This window comes from Vombatus ursinus, unplaced genomic scaffold, assembly GCF_900497805.2.
Source record: "Vombatus ursinus unplaced genomic scaffold, bare-nosed wombat genome assembly UNPS02014813.1, whole genome shotgun sequence".
NCBI lineage: Eukaryota > Metazoa > Chordata > Mammalia > Diprotodontia > Vombatidae > Vombatus > Vombatus ursinus.
In genome coordinates this window covers 3,484,289-3,504,019 of record NW_020954591.1, presented here as the reverse complement: position 1 = coordinate 3,504,019, position 19,731 = coordinate 3,484,289, and the positions used below count along the sequence as shown (strand labels likewise).

General features: G+C 38.8%; 1 protein-coding gene across 2 annotated transcripts in view; it reads right to left on the bottom strand.

Annotated features, from left to right (window-relative positions):
* Nucleotides 1-19,731, bottom strand: part of DCLK1 (doublecortin like kinase 1) — a 397,676-nt gene that overhangs the window by 165,699 nt on the left and 212,246 nt on the right. The window lies entirely within an intron of this gene.

Here is a 19,731-nt window from a genome sequence, read left to right as displayed (position 1 = left end):
TAGACATGCTGAGTTTAAGATATGTATGGGGATATCTAGGTTGAGAAGTCCAAAAGACAATTGGCATTGTAAGAACTCAAGAGAGAGAGGTCAGGACTGGATATATGTGTGTGTGTGTGTATGACTGTGTGTGTATACTCACACACACATATGTGTATATATATATGTGTGTGTGTGTGTGTGTGTGTCTGTATATATATATATATATATAGGTAGGCAGATAGGTATATATATGTATGTAGATAGATGTAGATGATAGAGATAGGAGAGACAGACAGACAGACATGAAGGGGAGAGGGAGGGAGGGAGAGGGAGAGAGAGAGAGAGAGAGAGAGAGAGAGAGAGAGAGAGAGAGAGAGAGAGAGAGAGAGAGAGAGAGAGAAAGAGAAGAAAGGGAAGAAATGTTTCCCTTTTTTACCCTTACAGAGACAGAGACAGGGAGAAAGGGATCTGGGAATCATCTGCAAAGAGATGATCATTGAATCCATGGGAGCTGATGAGGTCACCAGGAGATGAGATGAGAAGAGAGCCCAGGACATCCTTGGTGGATACCAATGGTTATTGGAGATGACCTAGAGAAAGATGTGGCAAAGGAGACTGAGAACAAGCTGTCAGACAAGTAGGAAGGAAACCAGGAGATAGCAGTGCTGTGAGAGGAACCAGGAGAAGAGGATGATTGACAGTGTCAAAGGCTATACCAAGAGGTCAAGAAGGATGAAGATCTAGAAGTCATGAGATTTGGTAACTTTGGAGAAAGTAGTTCCAGTTGACTGATGAGGTCAAAAACTGAACCACAGAGGGAAATGGAGGCACCTAATGTATACCTGTTTCTCAAGTAGTTTAACCATGGAAGGGAGGAGAGCTATAGGACTTGCAAGGATAGGAAAATAAGTCACGGTTTTTTAGGGATGAGGGAGACGTGACTATGTTTGTAAGCTACATGGAGGGGACTGGTAGATACAGATTGAAAATTGGGGAAAGAGTGAGGGTGATAGCAGGGAAAATTTGCCAGAGAAGACAGGATAAGATTGGATCAAAGGTGCATGTTTGACTATAAACATTTCATTCAATATAGCAAAGTAATAATTATAAATAGTACTTATGTAGCACTTTAAGGTTTTCAAAATGTTTTACATGTTCTCTCATTTGTTAGATTTGTAAGGTTCTTTTTTAAGGAGATTATTTCCATTTTACAGATAAAGAAATTGAGGCATAAAGACTTATCCAAGCTCACAGCTAGTAATCTGAGGCAGGTTTTGAATTCAGATCTTCCTGACTTCAAGTCTAGCACTCAATCCAGCAGCTGAGTGACACAGTGTATAGATACAGCACTGTTCCAGGAGTCAGCATCTAGCCTTACTGACTGTGTGACCTTGAGCAAGTCACTTACCACATCTGTCTCAGTTTCTTTAACTGCAAAAAATGAGGATAAATGTATTTAACATAGTGCCTGATAAGGCACTTAATAAATGCTTGTTTCCTTCCTTACCCACTGTGCAACCTAGGTGTCTTAAATGCTACCATAAAGACTCTTCTCCAATAGGGTGCCTTTTATGTATATGCCTGATAATTTAAGATATAATAGCAGAGGTAATTTTATTTGATGGTACTCTGAAGATTATTATCAAGCAAGGCATAAAACAGGGAGATGTATGCTCTTCAAAGATGTTTTTCACTGTATTGGAGAGGTACCAAGACAGAGTTCAAATTAATGAAGAATTCTCTAGAGATAATGAGGTCCGCCAGATGCTCCCATTTGCAGATGACATCGTGCTCATTACATCAAACCTTGAAATATTGAAGATTCTTCTAAACAAGATTCATAATCATTCAGAGGTTAGCCTCACTATACACACTAAAAACAAACTGGATGAAGAATGCCTATTGTCCAGACCATTTTACAACCAGGGATGGACAATTCAGGCAGTTCATCTATCAGTATTTACTTATATCTTAGATAAGAATTACAAATAGAAGACAAATTATGTGTCCAGAATTGTCCAGGAGGAGGAGAGTAGGCTGGACCATCTTTAATAGCAGCATTCTTCTGGTTATGTAATTATAGCTGCTGCTGGTGAAATAAATACTACAATCTCTTTAGATTTTAATTTGAGGATTATTCAAAGGTCACTAGAGAGGTTCAGGGTTGACTGAAACACACTGCAAACAAGGGAAACATGCTGATGAAATGGCATAAAGACTATCATTAGCAACAAATGACCAGAAAACAGATGAGCTAGTAACATAGTGTTTCATTGGTATTCACACAATCCACCAACAAGCACCTGCCAGGGCCTGGGGACACAATATAAATGAAATGATCCCTACTAGCCAGGGTCAAAAGAATGCCAGGTGAGCTCTCAGAATGCTGAGCCACCCTCTTGTGATAATTCCAAAGGGGAAGACATGGAAAAGAGCTGCCAAGTCAAGGTAGGCATGGTGGAGGAGGGGGTTATGATCTTCATTGCTAGAGAGATCACAGATTCACTGGAGTCCTGTTAGTGTCTGTTGTTTTCTCCAAGATGAGATTATAAGCATTCTAAAGGAAACTGGTCTGATGTATTTTTTTGTATGTCTATGAAAGCACACACAGGTGCTCGATTAGTACTTGCTGCTTAATACCACCACAAATAACCCACATGTATAATGCTTTAACGATTGCAAAATACTTTGCATGTATTCTTTAATTTAAACCTCACAGCACCTTTGTGCAATGGGTGTGAGTTAAGTGACTTGCCCAGGGTCACACAGCCAGGAAACTTTGGAGGCAAGATTCAAATCCAGCTCTTTCTGACCCCAAGTCAAGGAGGACTCCATTCTCCATGGTGTTACAGTGCCCAATGTACATACATTAATATGTGTTGCTGTACTTTGTAGCTACAAATGTAGTTGATGATGACACTGTCTCTATTACTTTCTAGAAAATGTAGAGAACTCTGAAAGAATCAAGAGACACAAAGCAAATCTGAAGATTATGTAGAAGACTAAGCAAGAACTGGAAAACGTAAAAACAGATCCCTAAAACATCTGAAGGTCTCCGATCAAAGTGGATGCTCAGACACAGCATTTCAGAACAGCCTTCCAGGTCATCCAACTTGACCTCCTCAATTAGTCCATGAGAGATGAAATCACTTGCTCCAAGCACACAGGGAGGCAGGGCCAGAGATGGAAGAGGCCTCAGGTGTCATCTTCAGTCCACCGCCTCATCACCACACTTAGTCTCTAAGCTGTATTAAAACCTTGGGGAGACCATGTGAGTCACTAGCACAATGCGTAACTCTACCGCTGGGGGTGGGAAAGCCACAATATCAATGATAAAATGAGGGACACAGAATGTAAAGGGCAGCAGAAAAGGAGCCAGGACTCAGCAGCTCAGTCTTGTGACTCAACTGTGAATCATGTCCTGAGGTGGGGGAAAGAGATCTGCAAAGGGCAGGGAGCTTTAAGAGGCTTCTGTGCTCTGGGCTTTGTTTCTCCCTCAGGAAGATTAAAAAAAAAAGGCCAACTACCAAATAAATGCAAGGCCTCCAAAACTTTTCATATATAGCAAAACAAACAACACATTCGAGCAATTTTTGTCACTGTCATTTTTAACTGGCCTTAGCTGCAAAAGACAGAGATTCATTGCACTCTTAAGATCAAAGGATTTTAATTCTAGAAGGGACCTTAGGGATCATCTGGTCCAATATATTCATTAGACAAGGGAAGGGCAGAGGAATTATGTGCCAGGAATTGTGGTAAGAGCTTTACAAATATTATCTTATTTGATCTTCACAACAACCCGGCATGGCAGGTATTGTTATTATCTCCATAAAGAAAACTGAGGCAGGGGCAGCTAGGCAGCGCTCTGGCCTTGGAATCAGGAGTCAGGAGGACCTGAGGTCAAATCTGGCCTCATACACTACTAGCTGTGTGACCCTGGCCAAGTCATTTAACCCCGATTGCCTCACAAAAAAAAAAAGGAAAACTGAGGCAAACAGAGGTTAAGTGACTTGTCACACATTGAACTCAGATCTTCCTGACTCCAGGAAGATGATAAGTGAGGAAACTGAGGCTTAAAAAGGTGAAATGACTTTCCCAGTGTTACAATTAGGTTATTCTTAATAAGGGAATCCTTACACTGGAGTTGGTTGAGCGCTTGTACTCACTGATGCTAGTGTGGTACAAGAATACACAGCATAGGACAGTGGAAAAAAAAACTCAATGGATCTGGAGTTACAAGACCTGTGTTCAAATCTTACCTCTGGAGGAACAATAATATCAACAGATCTCTTCTCTGACACTTTACCATCTGTATGACCTTAGACAAGTCACTTATAAAAAAGGAATGGAATCTAAGCATACACCAAAGAACCAAGCTGAATCCACTGATGCAATGCATTTCTTTTTAAATCCATGAGGTAAAGAAAATAGAGATAACAGGATGAAAATTTTAATTTCCAAGTAAAATTATAATACCTGCTTTGCAATTATTTGTTTTTAAAGTGCATTTGCACAAATAAATTATATATTTGTGTCAATTGATTTCCCTGGTCCTTCTAGTTTAACTTCTCCGGGCCCTAGTTGTTGTTAAGTCATTTTTCTATTGTGTTTGACTCATGACTCCATTTGGAATTTGCTTGGCAAAGATACTGGAGTGGGTTGCCATTTCATTCTCCACTTCATTTTACAGATGAGGAAACTGAAGCAAATAGAGTGAAGTGACTTGTTCAGGGTCATACAGGTAGTAAGTGTCTGAGGCCAGATTTGAACTCCGGAAAAGGAGTCTTCCTGACTTCAAGTCCAGCACTCTGTCCACTGTGCCATCTAGTTGCCTTTGGCCTCCAGTTACCTTTTCTATGAAAGGAAGAAGTCGGACTTGAGGAAGGGACTAAGGTTCCTTCTAGATCTAAATTTATGGTCATTCTTACTATGTCTTACACTTAATAAGAAACAGAAAAACCAGGAATGTGGAATCCAAAGTCCATCCATCAGGAAAGTGTTCTAAGTCTATACATGCCCAACAGAGTCAATCCTACCTAGACAGACACCATGGAAGCTTCCGTGATCCCAAGCACTCTCAATCTGGACTCAATAGCTTAACTGCTGTTGGCGGAGGACTGTAGGCATACTGAGTGGTTGGGGCTCAAACTTTAACAGTGTTAACATGGTAATAAGAGGGGCCCAGGGGTAACACAAGCAAATTACACTATGAGCAACTGGACTCCCATTCTATTAACATCTGGAGAAAGAGTTAGATGGAGTGGAAAGGGCAATTATAGGTACTACTGTTATAAAATTAGACATCTCCATCTCTGTGTTCTTTTCCCACTGGTTTTCAGTATTTATTGAGGGAGAATCAGATTCAAGCCCTGGAGGTTTAGGAAGGTTGTGGCTGCTTTCTCTGGACTCTCCAGTGGTCTTCTGTAAAATGAGGCCATTGGACTAGCTGGCCTTTCAAGTCCATTCCACCTCTCAATCCATAATCCTCCAGTGCACTCAGATACATCCTACACTGCATTTCTAATATGATGTTTCCTACAGAATAGAACATAAGCCCCTTGAAGACAGAGATCATTCTGGTCTTGCCTCTGAATCCCCAGCATGGAGCAAAGCACCTGGCACATAGTAGGTACTTAATAAATGCTTGTTGAATGAATCATTCATTCTGACATCTTGCCTAATCCCAGTATGGGGAGTGTCCCAGATGGAACACACAGACACCATGATGTTGCCTTAAATCTGTTCCCATGCTCAGTCTATTTGTTTGCAAGGAATGTGCAAGGTGAGATATATGATATTGTTTACAGTTTGTCCACATCCGGGGGCAACTTGGTATAAAAGGAAGACCTCTGGGCAAGGAATTGAGAGAAGAAGAAAGGAAACAAGCATTTTAAAGTCCCTACTGTGTACTAAGTGCTTTACAAATATTATCTCATTTGATACTAACAACAACCTTGAGAGGCAGGTGTTCTTATTATCCCCATTGTAGAGTTGAGGAAACGAAGCAGACAGAGGTTGAGTAACTTGCCCAGGGTCACCAAGCTAGCAAGTATTGGAGGTTACACTTGAACTCAGGTCTTCCTGACTCCAGACCCAGGGCTGTATCCACTGCACCAACCTAGCTGCCTCCAGAGTATAGGGGTTCCAATAAACTCTGGGAAAATCATTTAACCTTTCTGCACATCTGCATTGACTGTAAGAGTCTAAGCAGCTACAGCGGTTTACCTCAGTTGATGAAAGTTATAAGTGCTATGCCTTAGGGTCTGTTTCTGATTGACCCACTAGACTAATAATTCCAGGAAAAGCTGTTCTTTCACCACAAACACCACAAACTAGCCCTAGGCTAGTTATCTTGAAAATGTGCATCATTGTTCACAAAGAGAACTGAACAAATCCATCACTATTTTCTGGAAAAACAGCTCCAAAAAGTCACATTTCCTATTGGTAGTGAGTCAGTAGCATCAGCTCTGGGTACAAGTACCTAACATTCACATAGCGCTTTTAAAGAAAAAGACGAAGGATTTATGAAGTGCCTACCAAGTACTGGGCATCGGTACAAATATTACCTCATTTTATCCTCACAACAACCCTGGGACGTAGGGGCTCCTATTCCCTGCATTTTACAGATGAGGAAACTAAGCCAGGCAGAGGTTAAGTGATTTGCCCAGGGTAAGTGTCAGAAGATGGTTCTGAGCTCAGGTCTTCCTGATTCGAGTAGCCAGTGCTTTTAATTGCCGCAGTTGCCTTTGTATATGCCCTCTTGTAATCCACCACCATAAATCTGTGAGGTAGGTGCTATTATTATCATTCCCATTTTGCTGACAAGGAAACTGAGACTGAGAGAGGTTGAGTGTCTTGCCCAGGGACACAAGTTACTAAGTGTGCAAGACAGGTTTCACATTCTGGTCTTCCTGACTATTCTGTCCATGTTTGTTGCTGTTCAGTTGTTTTGGTCGTGTTCAACTCCTTGCGACCTCATTGGGGTTTTCTTGGCAGAAATACTGGAGTAATTTGCCATTTCTTTCTCCAGCTCATTTTACCGATAAGAAAACTGAGACAAACAGGGTGAAGTGACTTGCCCAGGGTCACACAGTTATTTAAGTGTCTGAGGCCAGATTTGAACTCAGGAAAATTAGTTTTCCTGACTCCAGGCCAGATACTCTATCCAATTCGCCACCTAGATGCCCTTTTTTGTGCATATACTGGGCCAGAAAAGGAATTCTTCCATCAAGCAGCCATATGAGCCACTGGCCAGGGAATAAGTAAGCTCCATTGTGATGTGTGCATATAAACAAAAGCTGTAGATACAACAGTTTTTGCCTGTTATACAAGAGAGCCTTTTAATAAATTCTCATTCAGGGTTTCTAATCACAAAAACACACACATGACCTCACAGGCCAGAGTCAAGCGTGTAGTAGAGCTCATGCTTGGTCAGGGGGGCAGATTGTGGCATTTTCAGTGTGAGCATTTACATGCCTTGGAAATCAACAAATACTACAAATCAGGGCTTGATCTTTTGTATTGTTGATTATTTAGACTTAAAGTGATGGAGGGGCAGTTAGGTGGTGCAGTGGATAGAGCACTGGCCCTGTGGGGTCAGGAGGACCTGAGTTCAAATCTGACCTCAGACACTTACTAGCTATGTGACCCTGGGCATGTCACTTAACCTTGATTGCTTAAAAAAGTGATGGAGGAACAGTTAGTAATGCAGTTAAACACAAAAGCATGTCCTGCCTTCATTTTCCCTGGAGAGCCGGTTGTTAAACACTTATCAGCACACACACCCTGCATCTAGCCCAACCTGTATTTGAACAAGAATTCTTTCGGCATCCGTTTGAAGTCCTCCCATGATGAGAACCTGGGACCTAAATTCATTTTGAGGAAGCCCCCATTCTACTTCTTGATAACTCTTATTGTTAGGAAGTTTTTCCCTGTGTTAAGACAAAATTAATTTGGCAGAATCAGCATATTGTAGTGGACTGAGAGCTGGTCCTGCAGTCAGAAGACCTAGCAAATCTTAACTCCAACAAATACTGGTAATGTGACCCTGGGCATGTTACTTAATAATAATAATATCATTTGTAAAAGCTGTTCAGGTTTGTGAAATATTTTACAAATATTATCTCATTTTATCCTCATAAGAACCCTGGGAGGTAGGTGCTATTATTATATTCGTTTTACAAAAGAGGAAATTGAGGCAGACAATTTACAAAACCAGTAAGTGTTTGGGGCTTGAGTTGAATTCGTGTCTTCTTGATTCTAGGTCCAAAGTTCTATCCACTCTATCACTTGGCTGCCTCACAGTGCCCTAGGTAACTAAGAGGATATGCCAATCTGTACTGGTACAGTGAGTTTCCTCATTGGGCATTCCCTACACCAATGAAATACCACGTTCAGTTCCCTCACCCCACCCTCTTCCCCCCACAAAGACCTTAACCATCTACTAAAGTCAATTCAATTTATAATTCCAAAAAACAATGACTACCTATTAGGCAATTTGGGGTACGGTCTTGGAAATAAGGCAGTCATCTAAGAAACTGGGAAATTTCCTTCTCTTTTTCTATCTTATATTTCTATTTTCTCTCCTCCAGATCTCTTGGTCTCAGTCAATTAGCAAGTATTTATTTATTAGAAGGTCAGTGTAGTGGCATGCTAAGAACACAAATCTTTGAGCAGGAAGGGCCCTGGCTCTGATGTAACTAACTGTGTAACCCTGGGCTAGGAAACTTCTCTGAGTAATACTTACCTTCACTATTTATGCCATAGGGTTTTAGTGAGGAAAACATTTGTGAATCTTAAATTCCTACACAAATCTGAATTTCTATTAGTATTGAAGAGTAATCCCTATGTCACATTTTTGCCCGACTGTATCCAGTCTATTCTTATTTAATCCATCTGCCCTCAAGCTGATACTTGAGTCTAGAGACATGGTAAGACTAATATTTAAGAGACAAAGGATAATACAAAACAGAAAGAAAGTGTTAAAGGCCTTTAGAGAAAGGAGAAGCCAGCTTGAGCTAATCAGTCCAGAAAGACTTTATAGAAGAGATGGGCTTTCAACTCCATAGGTCTTTGCTCACTCACATCAATTATATCAGCCAAGAAGTAGGCTTTTTAATCCCATAATTTATTCTAACACTACTTCCTCTTTTATTTTTTATTATTCTTTATTACCTTCAACAAGTCTATGGGGTTTTTTTGGGGGAGAGAGAAGAAACAATTGTTTGATTTTTAAATTGTGCTGCTGAATGCATAGCATTTAAGTTCAGCAAATGAGTATTCAAATGATTTCCTTTTAAAAAAAGTAGTAAAGTGTCTTGCTTCATAGTACTGCCTACTAGGTAGCCACAGAGCCTCTCTGTGGCCAAACTGGACAGTCTAGAGAACCTCTGCTCTATGTTAGCCTTTGTTCACATGCCAACAGCTGATTACTGATTTAGAACTAAAACCCTATGGAGGATTTTTTCAAACCTCCTTTTATTATCACCATCATCACTATCAATACTATTACTACATCCAAGGTTCATACATTCCAATTTTCCATCCCAGAGAGAAGTTGATCTCTTCTAATCTAATCAATTAGGGTAGTTAGGTAGTACAGTAGATAGAGTTCCAGGCCCAGAGTCAGTAAGTCTCATCTTCATGACTTCAAATCTGGCCTCAGACACCTAGTAGCTGTGTGACTCTAGGCAGGTCACTTAACCCTGTTTGCCTCAATTTTCTCATCTGTAAAATGAGCTGAAGAAGGAAATGGCAAGCCACTCCAATACCTTTGCCAAGGAAACCCCAAATGGGATCACAAAGAGTCAGATAAGACTGAAGAACAACTGACCAGCCTAATATATTTTTCCTGAAAGCCTTATAATAACTATATGTAGGAGAACTACAAAGAAGGCAGGCAGATTAGGCTTCTTCCCTGGCTTAGCTGCTGCTGCACTCTTATACTAAGTTGTCTTTGTGAGCTGTTAGAGACTAGGGACCAAGCTGTGTTAGTAAATGCTTATTAACCCATTCTCCTCCTCATCCTCACCTCTCCCAAAATTTATGCGCGTGAACACACATACACATATGCAAGACACATTTCTAAGTTTAAATCTATTCTGTAATATTAACATTTTCCTCATTACATTCTAGGCAATTAAAAAATAATAAACAAGTCCTGATTTGCAGTATTTGCTGATTTCTGAGGTATAATGCTCACTCAGGTCCCACATATCAGGGACACAAGAAAATAATCACTACTATAAATCAGCTCTCCTTTTGGCTGTAAATCAAATATGAGAAATGACAAAATTAGTAGCAGAAAATCTAAGAGTTAGTGCTTTAAATTATCCATATAATGAAAGAAATGACAGAATATAGTTGCTGAGCCACAGTCAGTAATCTTTGAAAGATCACCAAAAATGGGAGTCAGTTCATCAGTCAACAAGTATTTATTACATGCATACTGTGTGACAAGTGCATATTAAGCTCAGGAGATAAGAAGAAAGGCAAAAACTTTACATTCTAATAAGAGAGACACCATCCAAACAACTATCTACACACAATATCTAATCTTACAGAGAAGTTGCTGGCACAAGAGGGAACTAACAAAAGCCTCCTGTAGGATTTGAGCTGAATCTTGAAGGAAGCTAGGAAAGCTAGTTGGTAAGTAAAGAAGGAGAGTATTTCAGGCACAGAGGACGGCAGATAAAAAGGCATGGAGTTGGGAGATTGAGTGTTTGTGCAAGGAATGCCAATCTCTCTCTCGCTTTCTCTGTTAGTATATATATGTACATATATGTGTGTGTATACAGATAGAGAGAAAGAGAGAGAAATAAACAGATAGAGAAAGAGACCGAGAAACAGAGACAGAGAGTGAGAGGGAAGGAAGGAGGGAGAGAGAGGGAAAGAAGAAAGGAGGGAGAGTGAGGGGAGTGTTTGGGAGATAGCTTAGCACTGCAGAAGGGCAAGTCTTGTCCTGATGTTTTTTTAAAGTAGCAGAGTGCAATCTACCTACTATACACCAATGAGGTTGACTTTCATTTCTAAATATATTAACATTGCTAGAATGAATTAATAAAAAGAGTTGGTGAAGAGCTAGAAAAAGGGGCTGTGATTACAAAGAGCCAACATAGCTCCACTAAGAGTAAGTCATGGCAGACTAACTGTATTTCCTTTTGTTACAGTTACAGAAGTGGTAGATCAGAGGAATGTTATACTCTTTTGGTGGAAAAGATGGAGAAAATATGGGCTGGAAGATTGTATTACTCAATGAATTTGGAACCGATGGACCAGCCAGACTCAAGAAGTAATCATTAGTGATACAATGGCAGCTTGGAAGGAGATCTCCAGTGGAACGTCCCAGGGATCTGTGCATGGCTCTATTCCATTTAACATTTTTATTAATGACTTGAATAAAAGCATAGATGAATTATGGCTTCCTTATTAAATTTGCAGATGACACAAAGTTGGAAGGGATGGGTGGCTAATGCTCTGGATAACAGAATCAAAATCCAAGAAGTTCTTGACAGGCTAAAACTTTGGGTTGAATCTGATAAGATGAAATTTCAGATAGTAGGATCGTAGTTTTAGAGGAAAAAGGGAGAGCCTTCAAATTGGGTTCACAACATCAACTTCATAAATATGAGATCTAGAATGATATGGCTGTCAAAAAGGCTAATGTGATCTTGGGCTGCATTAAGAGAGGAACTGTTTGAAGGAAGAAGATGGTAGTCTGACTGTACTCTCTATGCTAAGACCACTTCTCAAATAGCACCATAGTTTAAGAAAGACAATGATAACTTGAAGAACATTTCAGAGGAGGGTGACCACAATGACAAAAGTCTGAAGTCCACTGCTTTAACAAACTTGGGATGTTTTGACTGGAGAAGAAAAGACCTGGGGGACATAACAGCTGTCTCCAAGTACTTGCAAAAGCCCTCATAGAATATGCATTAAACTTCTGTTTGGCCCCAGAGGGAAGGACTAAGAGCATTTGGTAGAAACAGCAAAGAGGCAAATTTTTAGGTTTATGTTAGGAAAACCTGGCTAACAGAGCTATCTCAGAGTAGAATAGGTTGCCTCAGGAGGATGCAGGTTTAGCCTGATTGATCTTCAAGGCTAAATTAAATGATCACTTGTCAGGGATCCTGTGGCATTCTTTTTCTGGTATGGGTTGGACTAAATGGTCACTAATAGTCACTCATCTAATTCTGAAACTTGTGGGATTGTGAAATTAGTGATATTAATTTAAAAGTGTATTTGTAGGAAAGTATAAAAATAAATGTTAATTAAAAATCTTCAACAAAAGTACTGTCAATTTCACTTCAGTTCTTTTAAGTGCTCTTTTGGTTATGTTCATTATTTTAAACTTCATAAAATGTGTTTTTTTTTTAAAGCTTAAATATTTTTAAAGCCTAAAATCAAATTCCTCAGTGCATCTGTATAGGCCCCAGCTATCCATATGCAAGTGAACTGGCCCATTTACAAAGGGCCAAGTTCATGCATGTGAGCCTTGGTCCAGATCAGAATGGCATGGTGCACAGAGTGCTGCTGGTTTTAGACTCAGGAAAACCTAAGTTTAAGTCCTAATTATGACTCACGTTAGCTGTATGTGCCTGAAAAGTCACTTAACATCTCAGTGTCCCAGACAACTAATGCTAAATACATGAACTACTGATCTGCATTGGTGGAGAGGGTTTTCACACTGGGAGTTCCCTATGCTGTTGAAATCCACACACTTATTATTGTATTTTGACAGATCCACTGATTTCCTTGTTGTGATTTTATTCTGTTGTAGTGAGGGAAATCCATATATATAGATATACACACCCCCCCATATATGCACACGCTTGCACATATATTACAGAAAGTCAGTGTTACATTGTAGAGAGCTAGCCATGGAGTCATAAAGGACTGGGTCTGCCTCTGTCACATGCTAGGCACGTGACCATGGGTAAGTTACCAACCTCTTGATGCTTCAAGCAATAATCTTAAGACTGTAAATTAGAGGTTTGGTGCTCTCCATTGGTGGAGAGAGGTTGTATACTAGGAATTTCCCCATGATGATGGAATCACAAGTCCAGACCCTTCCTCTCAAAAGAATCCTCTTTAAAATGAGCCTTTTTCTTTATCTGCAAATCTATCATTTTTAGTACGGAATGAGCCTTTATGTTATTCTTTTCAGACTTGGGAAATTTCACGTGTCTTTTAGCATTTTATGCTTCAGCTGGGAGTGGGGCAGCAAAGACTAGTCTTTCCATATTTTCTTTCATGTCTGCTAGTCATCACAACACTAACGTCACCATCAGTATAATTCTGCTGAAAGGTTATGAAGTGTGAAAAGATAAAACTATATTAAAACATAAATTCAACTAAGTTAATGTTAAGGTTCATTGGCAAACATATAAAATGAAATGTTGTTTCCTTCAGGGCCATTAAAACCCCAAACTTTTACTACCTCAATAAACTGGAGGGGAGAGATGTCAGATACTGCAGTCATATCTATGGGATACCAAACAAATGGCTGCCCACAGTTGTAATTTAATGACCCAATGCATCCCACTGTTTGATTTTATTCTCTGATTAGAATGGTACCAGCTAATGAAGTGATCATTCTCTCTTTCCTTACCCTGCTCCTACCCAAAACCGACAACCTGACCTTTCACTAATAGCTTGCTTTTGCTGGCACCCCTACTTGGCTCCTGTATATGCCCGTGCTGGTTGTCCCCACTCATGACATTTTCCCTTGGAACTGGCTAACTCCCCTTGTGTTTCAAAATTATTCATTTGTTTCTGAAGCAGGCCCTCCGATCTGTTCTGCGTCTCTCTGTGCTTCCACGGAAGCTTAGTGCTTTCTCAGTGACTCCTCCTGTGTGGGCAAGGATGGATTCACCCAAGTAATTGCTGGTTAAAGATCATGTTCATCATATACATACATACATACATACATACATACATACATACATACACACATATATATAATATATAGCAGGTCCAAACCTGCTTTATATATTATATATAAATATATATTTTATATATATTTTTATATAAATATATTTTATATATATTTATAGATAATATATATTTATCTATATTTATCTATAAATATATTCATATATATTTATAGATAAATAGATATTTTATATATTTATAGATAAATAGATATTATATATATTTATATAGTTTTTATAAAAATATATTTATCTATAAATATATATTATATATAAATATATATAATATAGTATATAGCAAGTCCAAACACAATGCTTGGGAAGTAGTAGGTGCTTAATAAATGCTTGCTGACTTACTGGAACTATCAATGCAGAACTAACCTTTCAGGAAGAAAGCTAGGCTTCCGTAAAATGTAGTCCATGCTATTTGTTAAGTAGAGAATTTAGGCTGCTTATTAGAAAAAACATTATTAAGGATCAGTGATAAATACTAGGTTGCCTTAATACAAAGAGAAACAGTTTTCTAAAATAAAAAAAAAGAAAGAAAAAAAGGGGAATGTTTTTGAAAGAGTGCTTAAGATGGTTGTAATTCCTTTCTCTTCTTTGTACAATTCCAAAGAATTGGCATATATAAATGCTTCTAAAATTTAACATTTATCATTGTCCCTTATGCCAACATATTCCAGAGTGAAAGGGAGCATTTAATAAATAAATGCATTCAATTTAACTCTGAGTAGTCTAAAGTATTAAACATGCTATCTCAAAGACAGACAAAGTCTGAGGAAGGTAGAGTATAGGAGGACAAAATTTTTTTAAAATTAGGTAAAAAAACAAAATCAACCATCTCTTCAGTGATCCATTTTAGAAATTTCCCAGAAATCAGAATCAAGGTCTCTGACCTTTTGTTTGTAGGCTCTTTTCTCTAAACTTTTTTTAAATTTGGGACACATTTTTTTATGTGGTTGAACAATTCTATCTTTCAGGTCTTCCAGAACTGGACCTGGTGACTAGAATTCACCAAGGACAATTAAGCACTCCCTTACTATCTCCTTTACTTATCTAGGGAATCAGCTGTGTTTGTGGTGTTTTCCAGTATATATGCCTTTGTCAGAGAAAACAAATAAAATAACAATTGAGCAGCTAGTTCTCCCTTCCCTTTCCATATCACCAATGACCCTCTCCACCTCAAGCAAAGATCCTAGTCCTTCTTTAATACTGTTTCCTCCTAATATAGCTTTTAAAAAAGCTCTTCCCTGTATCCTTCATCTTCCCTTGCTAGCTTCAGCACATTCTTAGTTTTAGCACTTCTGATACTATTTTTACCGACTGTTGCCATGCTCATTTTCATCCTCTGTTAAATGGCCTAACTTCTTTCTTCTGTACAATTAAAAAAAATCTGCATCCACATTGGTCCCTTCAAACAAATCTCATTTTTTCCTCCTCAATAAAATTATTTCCCTTTATATCATGGGAATTACATTCTTGAGCATTTCCCATCTCTACTGAGCCGACTTTCATTGGAGAAATTTAGTCCATGAGATCCTCCCTCTCTTTCCTTTGAAACTCTGAAATCTGCTTTCCTCCAAAGTAGGATGAATGTCAAATTCTGCCAAGATTTCCACTCTTCTTCTACAAACTCTAGAAGGGGATATTCACTTCCCATGGGCTTCCCACTATTTCTCCTCTAGATACCATTTCCTCCTTATTAGTGAGAATCAGATCCAGAACAGAATTCTTATTATCTGATCACAGAATCACTTCTTTTCTAAGATCCATGATCTTATGACCTTACTATTGATTGAACATGTTCTTGTGCACAGATATGTAATTGGACAATAACAATTTTCAACTCCATGGAACAAGATGCCCCTCCCAGGATAAGCTCATCACTTCTCATCTCACCACTACCTCTCTCAGCCTCCTCTCTCCCCTCTGATTGGAGGATTGGAAGGTAGAGTTCCGAAGTCCTTTCAATGTCTTTCTTTGTAGAGGGAAAAAATTGGACTTCTAGCTCACTCCACTTTGCATCTACTGCCCTTCCTGGTTTCAACTCTTTGGAACAAAATGATCCATGCCCTGGGACTCCCTGATGTCCTACCCTCCTTCCCCTCTTCCTGCCTCCTTTTGTATGTTGTCTCCCCCAATTAGACTGTAAGCTCTTTGAGGGCAGGGACTATCAGTGCTTAGTACAGTGCCTGGCACATAGCAGGTCCTTAATAAATGTTTGCTGAATTGGATTGAAATAGTTTCTAAGGTATGCTATACCTCCAAGGTTCTATGACTCAGTATACAGATGATAAAGGTAAAAACTAGTGAATCAAGTGAAGAAATACATATTTACAAATATGCGAAAGGTAGAAAAGTTGTCTGAATGGCAGTGCAGCACACTGAATTCACTGGATACAGTTCAAGAAGCAAAGAGAGAGGGTTAATGAGTGTCAGAAGGAAGGTGCCTAGTGGCATACTATAGGTTAAAGATTTTTTTTCCTACTGTGTAAGTACCCCTCACTTCACAGCAGCTCATGCAAAAAAGATGGGAGGTTTATATTTGATTGAAACCCCAACATGAGCTGCAAATGAAATTGTTAAAAACAAAACCCAGTAGCAATTAATTATAAACCACATTAATAAGAGTATTCCACTGTACTCTGTCTTGATCAGACCAAAACTAGAATAATGTGTTTAATTCTGAGCATCATATTTTAAAAGGAATAGATATAGAGACTGGACTTATGATTTAATTGGTAAAGGGGGCTCTGGGATGAAGAAACTCCTCCTGCCACAGGCAGTTGGTGCCTTCTTCATAACTTATAGTTTTAGAAAGTTGCATAGAGTACAAAGAAGTTAAGTAACTTGCCCGTGGTCATAGACCCATTATACATCAAAGGTAGGATTTAAATTCGGGTCTTCTCAGCTCCAAGGCCAGCTCTGTATTCATTCTTATGCTTCTCTCACTTTAAGAGGGATGCTGATATATTGGACAATGTTCAGAAAACAATGAATGAGAAAATGAAAAGTCTGGAAATTGTCATATAAGGAATGGCTAAGTGAACTGGGAATATAATGAATTTTAGGTTAGAAGGAATTTTTGAGATCAACTCTTTCAATCTTTCTCATTTTGCTGGGGGAGAAATTGGAGTCAGAGAGATGTGACTTTGCCCAAGTTTTGAGCTAGTAAGTACATGAGCTGGGACTTGAATTCAGATCTTTTAATCCAAAGCCCAGTGTTTTTTATACTATGCTATTTTCCAGGGAAAAGTCAGATGAAACATATCACCCATCTTTAAAATATTTGAAGGGCTGTCAAGTAGAATTTTTGTCTACTAGATAGGACCAGGATCAAAGAATGGAAGTTAAAAGAGGTAGATAGATTTCATCTTAATATATGAAAGAAATCTAACATTTAGAGCTGTCCAATAAGGGCAGTCAGTTGAGTATCAAAATAGTTAGCTCATCATTGCTGGAGATGTACAATCTGAGGCTGGAGGTTCAGTTGCTTGGATTATTTTTGCATTGGGATGAAGGTTAACTAGATAACCTCTATGATTTTTCATCTTTGGCAGTGTCTATCCTCTCCAATATCCGATGTTGTTATTCTTACATATCATGAAAGGAAGCATATTGTGGATAGCAGAGAAATTTTAAAAAGCAAACTGAATGCTATTATGTTTTCTTAAATGGAAAACACTCTATATGGTAAAAGGACCACCATATGTTCCACTTTGGTTATAACTCAAAGATATGATACTGTATCTGGCTCCATATCCTGGGAATTGATTAAATCTAAAAATGTCACACTGCTCTGGTAAATTTTATATTTATGCCTTGGTTGAACATGTAGCTACATTTGAGAAAGGTCTAAGAACTCACTGTGACTTTACTTTTAAGTTTCAACAAGCTGACAAGGGCAATGCATGCCAGCCCCAAGGTTTTCCATTTCTGAACTTACCACCAAGATGCTGCCAATATTAAGATGTATTTTATAAGTTAAAGCCAATGGAAATGACAATAACTGATTTTCATTTCCTTTTCTCATCTGGGCATCACCAGATGATCAAATGTTATAAAAATTTGAGAATTATTCACAAAAAAGTAGCAACAAATTTTTGGCATTAATTTTTCTATAGTCTAAAAAGTTATACTTCTCATCTAGGATCACTCCCCTGGAGTTTCCTGATGGCTATTGTTGATTTCAAGGCATCACTGATTCCTGTAAATGGTAGTTGGGTCATTAAACTGTAAACTCCTCGACAGGGACCTCTGAATTACCCTCAATGTCTAGCATGGTGCCTTGTACACAGTAGGCACTCATTAAGTGTTTAATGAAGGAATGAATAAACAAATGGATCAGGACCAACTGAAATAATTTTTTTTGAAACACTGGCACTGATGTGACATATTCAAAGACCTGGGCTCACTAATTAAGTTTAAATTAGCTATGATTTCCAATTAAAATTAAATCCACATAAAACTCTCTGATCTTGCCAAGACAAGGCAGTCATTTTATCCTACATGGTCTCTTTAGCATGGGGGCTCCAGGGAATAGTAGTGACATTTGGATATTTTGTACAGATGTTCAGCAACTAAGATGCTCGGTGAGTGTAAAAGATGACGATGAACCCTAAAGGCATTTGAAATGCGTTAAAATCCATATATGTACATTTCATCTGCATTATATCTTATAATTGCAATATTAACTCTTCTTCAAAATTACATGGGAGGGAGGGATTAGTGCAAAATTAAACTCTGAAAGTTGCCAAAGGGTGTGTAATGGCCATTATACTGGAGCCTACACTGGTTTCATTAATAACACAATAGCCATCATACCTCACTTTTAACATGGTATAAACATGTTTAAATAGTGTTGCTCCACTATTGTGATATTGGAGATACTGTTATTTGTACTCCAGTGCCCAAATCTTGAGCCTTCCATTCTTTGCCATGCTGTCCCAGACAATTCCTGCCACTTAACAGCCCCCCAAGGTTTAAGTAGTTTCTTGCCTGGTATAGTGCAAAGAATAGTAATAATCCACATTGATACAAGTGTATTAAAGGCTGTAAGGTTCATTATATAAATTCTCTCATTTGAGCTTCATGTATTATGGATACTGCTGTTCTCATTTTGCAGGGGAAGAAACTGAGGCTCAGCAAAATTAAGTAACTTGCCATTGATCACACAGCTTAGTGTAATGGTGACAAGTTAGAATCCAGGTTTTTCTAAATCTAAGCCCAGCACCCTATGTCATGCTGCCCCCCATTAGTCAGAGGACCTCAGGTTAGAGTCATGGCTGTGGTATTTCCTAGGTGGGTTCTCTGTAGAAGTGAGGCATCAACTGAATAAGCCTTAGTTTCATTGCCTGTAAAATGGAGGAGTTGGATTGATGATGCCTAGTATACTTCTGTATTCTAGGAATCAACGGAATTGAAAGGCCTTGAGTGTATGGACCATTCCATTTTTTTTTTGCCTTAAGCCCCTAATACCTGATATATAGTAGGACCTTAATGAACGTTTTTTGAGCTAAATTGAAATAAAATCCTATAATCACAGTGGTATGATTTAAAGATCCAGAAATCTTTCCAAAGAGGTATGGAAAGGGAAGAACCCATATTCCCTACTTGCTACCTTACACAATCCCTATGATCAGAGGTTCCTTGGGAAAAAAGCTTTCAAATTAAGAAAAGGTTATAAATTTGAGAGTTAGCGACATTTGCATTAGGGCACAAAGCCCAGGGTCTTCATTAACCACAGCTGTATCCTAAATGGGTTAAGGAGGTATAATCACCTTGACTTCAAATGTTCTGCTAATTAAGGAGC